The following is a 7,496-nucleotide window of genomic DNA, read 5'->3' on the forward strand; positions in this document are numbered from 1 at the left end:
AATGGTGATAGTGATGATGATGATGATGATGATGATGATAGTAATGGTGATAGTGATGATGATGATGATGACGATGATGATAGTGATGGTGATGATGATGGTGATGATAGTAATGGTGATAGTGATGATGATGATGATAGTGATGTTGATGATGATGGTGATGATAGTAATGGTGATAGTGATGATGATGATGATGATAGTGATGGTGATGGTGATGATAGTAATGGTGATAGTGATGATGATGATGATGATAGTGATGTTGATGATGATGGTGATGATAGTAATGGTGATAGTGATGATGATGATGATGATAGTGATGGTGATGATGGTGATGGTGATGATGGTCATGATGATCACTGTAGTGGTTGGTGTGGCGCAACAGATGACAACACTACCTGGCACTGAGCTACCACACCGTGTGAGGTTCTGGGTGACTCTGCTGCGCGTCTGCTAAATACCATAAATGTAAATGATGATGATGATGATGATGGTGATAGTGATGATGATGGTGATGATGATTGTGATAGTGATGATGGTGATAGTGATGATGGTGATGATGATTGTGATAGTGATGGTGATGGCGATTATGATGGTTATGGTGATGATGGTGATGGCGATGATTATGATGGTGGTGATGATAGTGATGATGATGATAGTGATGGTGATGATGACGATAATAGTGATGGTGGTGATGATGATTGTGATAGTGATGGCGATTATGATGGTTACAGTGATGATGGTGATGGCGATTATGATGGTGATGATGATGATGATGGTAAAGGGGTTGGTGGCCTCAGAATCTCCTGGGTGTCCGCTTTCCTGTAAAAGCTCTAAAAGGTCAAAGGTAATTTTGATGAATGCTCTGCTGTTTGTGTTTGTTCAGGCTTGTTGTCATGGCAGCAGTACACTGTTGTTATGTCAACAAGGTCAGTTATTTGCAGACGCAGACCCCAGACTGCTGAAGTGTGTTCTGCTGTTTCTGAGGTTCAGGCCCTCAGTGTTGATGTGTTGGAGTTCGTTCACACTCCTCCTACAGAGAGTGTGAACTCTGTAAATACACTCCTGCGAACACACACTCTGCTCCACAGGAAGGAAATATTCATTGAAATGCCTTTAGGCCTAATCCCAAACCTACTCTTATACATACAGATGTATGTCCCCTACATGGACAAAAGTATTGGGACACCTGCTCAATCACTGTATCTTCAGAAACCAAGGCTATTAAAAAGAGCTGATCCTGCTTCTGTTGGAGTAACTGTCTCTACTGTTTTCTGCTAGATTATGGAGAAGGAGCATCACTGTAAGGATTTGATTGTGTGTGTGCAGCTTAAAGTAGCTGTATGCATTCATTTAGACTGAGGGACAGCTTGGGATGCTCAACTCTCTTCCTGTCCTGCCTCCCCTTCCCCTTTCACCCCTTAACTCACAGACTCTGGATCCTGCACACCAAAACCACACACACTCAGTACTGAACTCTGGGTCATCTGGCCCTGATTAAACTCACCTTAACAGTCTACAAGCTCCCTCTGCCCTGCTGTTCAGATCTGCACTGATCCTCCCCAGATATTCATCTGCTGCAGATCACTTCACTTCTGCCGGTCATTTCAGGAGCTCTGTACGTTTCCTTTACTCAAACACTTCATAAGTGCACTGCTGCACACGGCACGCCGGAGCTCAGCGTCAGGACCTCTAGATATTCATTCATACAAACTCTTCAACTCTTCCATTCCTACAAATGACTAAAAGACCATCCTGCTCCTCCTGTTAGTTCAACTTTATTGTTTCTTTAAATGTTTGATGTGTATTGTGTTGCATTGTGGGTCTGAGAGTAACACCGTTTCCTGTTCATGTTACAGTTTTCATCATGTAGACGACTTTGACTTTGATTTAAAGGGGTGTGTCCACAAACATTTTTTTCAAATATTGAATATTTAGTTCAGTTCAGGGATCTGAGGGTGATGAATGTTGAACACACTGATGGGACAGTGTGTTTTAAAGTACTGTAGTCGCACACACACACACACACACACACACACACACAGGGCATGCCCAAACACTGCAGTGGTGCCTACATAGCCACCCATTACATAAGAGGCACTGCAGTGTGTGTGTGTGTGTGTGTGTGTGTGTGTGTGTGTGTGTGTGTGTGCCGCAGGCTTAGGAGTGGAGCTAAAACCTGTGTGTGTGTGTGTGTGTGTGTATGTGTGTGTAAACAATTCTGGACATGTTTCAGTAATTCACCTGAGAATAATTTCACCTATATACACACACACCCTCTAACACACCCCCCACCCCCCCCACCCCCCCCACACACACACACACCCTACACCACACCCACACACACCCCCTACACCACACCCACACATTCTACCGCAGTGTGTGTCTCTGCTCTCCTGGCTTCATTATAAAGATCTTAAATTCAATCTATGGAAGAGTCAATCTGGACCCCTGGAAAAAAAAAACCTGGACCTGCAACCTAACCCTAACCCAACCTGATAGAAGAGTCGATCTGATAAAAGAGTCGATCTGATAAAAGAGTCAATCTGATAGAAGAGTCGATCTGATAAAAGAGTCAATCTGATAAAAGAGTCAATCTGATAGAAGAGTCAATCTGATAAAAGAGTCGATCTGATAAAAGAGTCGATCTGATAGAAGAGTCGATCTGATAAGAGTCGATCTGATAGAAGAGTCGATCTGATAAAAGAGTCAATCTGATAAAAGAGTCGATCTGATAAAAGAGTCGATCTGATAGAAGAGTCGATCTGATAAGAGTCGATCTGATAGAAGAGTCGATCTGATAAAAGAGTCAATCTGATAGAAGAGTCAATCTGATAAAAGAGTCGATCTGATAGAAGAGTCGATCTGATAAAAGAGTCGATCTGATAGAAGAGTCAATCTGATAAAAGAGTCGATCTGATAAAAGAGTCGATCTGATAGAAGAGTCGATCTGATAAAAGAGTCGATCTGATAGAAGAGTCGATCTGATAGAAGAGTCGATCTGATAAAAGAGTCGATCTGATAAAAGAGTCGATCTGATAAGAGTCGATCTGATAGAAGAGTCGATCTGATAAAAGAGTCAATCTGATAGAAGAGTCAATTTGATAAAAGAGTCGATCTGATCTGATAAAAGAGTCGATCTGATAGAAGAGTCGATCTGATAAGAGTCGATCTGATAGAAGAGTCGATCTGATAGAAGAGTCGATCTGATAAAAGAGTCGATCTGATAGAAGAGTGAGTCTGATAGAAGAGTCAGTTTGATAGAAGAGTGAGTCTGATAGAAGAGTCAGTATGATAGAAGAGTAAGACTGATAGAAGAGTGAGTCTGATAGAAGAGTCAGAGCTGGTAGAAGAGTCAGTCTGATAGAAGAGTCAGTATGAAAGAAGAGACTGATAGAAGAGTCAGAGCTGGTAGAAGAGTCAGAGCTGGTAGAAGAGTCAGTCTGATAGAAGAGTCAGTATGATAGAAGAGTAAGACTGATAGAAGAGTGAGTCTGATAGAAGAGTCAGAGCTGGTAGAAGAGTCAGTCTGATAGAAGAGTAAGACTGATAGAAGAGTGAGTCTGATAGAAGAGTCAGAGCTGGTAGAAGAGTCAGTTTGATAGAAGAATAAGACTGATAGAAGAGTCAGAGCTGGTAGAAGAGTCAGAGCTGGTAGAAGAGTCCGTCTGATAGAAGAGTAAGACTGATAGAAGAGTGAGTCTGATAGAAGAGTCAGAGCTGGTAGAAGAGTCCGTCTGATAGAAGAGTAAGACTGATAGAAGAGTGAGTCTGATAGAAGAGTCAGAGCTGTTAGAAGAGTCAGTCTGATAGAAGAGTAAGACTGATAGAAGAGTGAGTCTGATAGAAGAGTCAGAGCTGGTAGAAGAGTCAGTTTGATAGAAGAATAAGACTGATAGAAGAGTCAGAGCTGGTAGAAGAGTCAGAGCTGGTAGAAGAGTCAGTCTGATAGAAGAGTCAGTCTGATAGAAGAGTAAGACTGATAGAAGAGTGAGTCTGATAGAAGAGTCAGAGCTGGTAGAAGAGTCAGAGCTGGTAGAAGAGTCCGTCTGATAGAAGAATAAGACTGATAGAAGAGTGAGTCTGATAGAAGAGTCAGAGCTGGTAGAAGAGTCAGTCTGATAGAAGAATAAGACTGATAGAAGAGTGAGTCTGATAGAAGAGTCAGAGCTGGTAGAAGAGTCAGTCTGATAGAAGAATAAGACTGATAGAAGAGTGAGTCTGATAGAAGAGTCAGAGCTGGTAGAAGAGTCAGTATGATAGAAGAATAAGACTGAAGACTGAGAGTGTAAACTTCACACACGACCATGTTAAACCCAAACTCTAAACCATCTGCCACTATTACCCATCATTCCTCTCACTACCCTGACCATCACTGCCATGACTATGTTAATTTCTTCTACACCATGATTATTATATTATGATTATGATCAGAACAGTTCAGCAGTTTAGATGGTTTGGTAACTTCTATCAATAATGTTTAAATAGTTCTGATCAGAGGAGGACGGGTCGGGTCCCCCTGTGAGTCTTGGTTCCTCCCAAGGTTTCTTCCTCCAGCTCTGAGGGAGGATCCTCCTGCATGGTGGTCTCTGGCTGCTCACTGGGGGTCTTAGATTTTTGTCTTTGTCTTTTTATGTAATTGTTTTTTTTGTCTTTTACTAATTACTGATTGTGTAAATATGCATTGTGAAAACAACAGTTATAAAAAGCTACACAGATAAATTTGACTTAACCATGTGTGAGTGTTTGATTGCATTCAGCAACAAGAGCAATAGTGAGGTCAGGATGTTGGATTATCATCCCCAACTCATCCCAAAAGTACTGGATGGAGCTCCTCCACCATCATTCCAGAGAACACAGCTCCTCCACTGCTCCACAGCTCCTCAATGCTGGGGGGCTTTATACCCCTCTAGCCCACGCCTGGCATTAGGCAGCATGGAGCCAATAGGGTCATGATGTTGATCTGCTCCAGAAAGTCCTATTCTATTGGCAGTACTTCTTCTCTACAGGGACTAGACAAGCTGTATGTGTGTGTGTGTGTGTGTGTGTGTGTGTGTGTGCATTTGCACATCTGTGTCAGCAACGAGTGCAGCTTTAAGTAGCTGAATGCATTCATTAGAAGGGGTGTCCACAAACATTTGGACATACTGTATCTAATGTAACTAGTAATGGAAGCATCAGTTATAGGAAACAGCTCATGTCTGCTAAATGCCTTAAATGTGAATGTAAATGTTCTGCACAGAACCCGGTCCAGATGTTTGGATTCAGGGCCTTTCCTTCACATCTGTGGATGTTCAGAGTGGTCTTCTTTTGACAGGCAGGTGTTGTCTCAGACGTACAGAGCAGGTTCCAGACTCACAGACGTCACACACTCCATCTGTATGTCTGCCTCACGCTGTGTGTGTGTGTGTTTCACTCTGTGTTTATAGGTAACAGTGTGTCACATAGTGTCAGACTTATCATGCTGATGTACAAATGTGTGTGTGTGAGTGTGTGTGTGTGTGTGTGTGTGTGTGCAGACACTGAGGTCATTAGGTGTGTCTTACCTGAACAGGTGTGGTGGGAGCAGATAAAACTCTACAGTTCATGATTCACTCCCTGACTGTCTTGTGTGTGTGTGTGTTTGTGTGTGTGTGTGTGTGTGTGTGTGTGTACTGTATCAATTATCTCTCTCTCTCTTTCTCTCTCTTTCTCACACACACACCGATAAGAGAGGTGGTGTGAGAAAAACTGTTTTGATTGCTATGAAGCACAAGCTAAAGAAAACACACAAACTCACACACACTCATTCACACACACATTGATACTATTCACCACAGTAGACCCACAATACCGTTCATACTCATTTTTTTCTGATCGAGCTGTTCAGTTTGTGCTGTTCCGTTTGTGCTGTTCCGTTTGTGCTGTTCGGATTGTGCTGTTCCGTTTGTGCTGTTTAGTGTGTGCTGTTCCGTTTGTGCTGTTTAGTGTGTGCTGTTCCGTTTGTGCTGTTTAGTGTGTGCTGTTCCGTTTGTGCTGTTTAGTGTGTGCTGTTCAGTTTGTGCTGTTCGGATTGTGCTGTTCGGATTGTGCTGTTCCGTTTGTGCTGTTTAGTGTGTGCTGTTCAGTTTGTGCTGTTCGGATTGTGCTGTTCAGTTTGTGCTGTTCAGTTTGTGCTGTTCGGATTGTGCTGTTTAGTGTGTGCTGTTCGGATTGTGCTGTTCAGTTTGTGCTGTTCAGTTTGTGCTGTTCGGATTGTGCTGTTCAGTTTGTGCTGTTCAGTTTGTGCTGTTTGAGCCATTCTGTCTGTGTTGTTTCCTGCGTTGCTGTCGTGGGGTCATGGCAGTTTATTCAGAAACAAAACATGAGTAATGATTCTCAGCCTTCAGTGATTCAAAAGAAAGAGGGAGGGTCAGAACAGTAGAGAAATAGAGAGAGAGAGAGAGAGTTATTATGAATCAGACACACCCTGAACTAAACCTTGCTGGGTGGGTCAGGCCACTCCTCATTACACACAGTTACACACTTTCACTTGTAAAACACACACTGACTTCTATATTTAATCAGCCTGAGGGAAACACACAGATTCACTGTGTAATAATGTGTAAAGCATATTATATTGTCTACTATTCTTCTATCTATTAGAATAAACCCAAATAAACATAAAGTCAGTGGTCAGTGAGAGTGTCTACCTGTAATTAACTCTATATAACATTAGAATAAACCCAAATAAACAGAAAGTCAGTGGTCAGTGAGAGTGTCTACCTGTAATTAACTCTATATAACATTAGAATAAACCCAAATAAACATAAAGTCAGTGGTCAGTGAGAGCGTCTACCTGTAATTAACTCTATATAACATTAGAATAAACCCAAATAAACATAAAGTCAGTGATCAGTGAGAGCGTCTACCTGTAATTAACTTTATATAACATTAGAATAAACCCTAATAAACATAAAGTCAGTGGTCAGTGAGAGCGTCTACCTGTAATTAACTCTATATAACATTAGAATAAACCCAAATAATCATAAAGTCAGTGGTCAGTGAGAGCGTCTACCTGTAATTAACTCTATATAACATTAGAATAAACCCAAATAAACATAAAGGTAAAGGTGTACGTATTCGTCACTGTACAGTGTGGACTGTACAGCGAAATGTGTCCTCCGCATTTAACCCATCTGGTAGTGAACACACACTCACACACACACACGTGTTAGGGGCAGTGAGTACACACACACACCCAGAGCGGTGGGCAGCCAACTCCAGCGCCCGGGGAGCAGAGAGGGTAAAGGGCCTTGCTCAAGGGCCCAACAGTGGCAGCTTGCCGAGCCCGGGAATCGAACCCACAACCCTGTTATCGATATCCCGGCGCTCTAACCGCTGAGCCACCACTGCCCTGTCAGTGGTCAGTGAGAGTGTCTACCTGTAATTAACTCTATATAACATTAGAATAAACCCAAATAAACATAAAGTCAGTGGTCAGTGAGAGCGTCTACCTGTAATTAACTCTATATAACATT

The sequence above is a fragment of the Salminus brasiliensis genome, chromosome 9, assembly GCF_030463535.1.
Source record: "Salminus brasiliensis chromosome 9, fSalBra1.hap2, whole genome shotgun sequence".
NCBI classification, from domain to species: domain Eukaryota; kingdom Metazoa; phylum Chordata; class Actinopteri; order Characiformes; family Bryconidae; genus Salminus; species Salminus brasiliensis.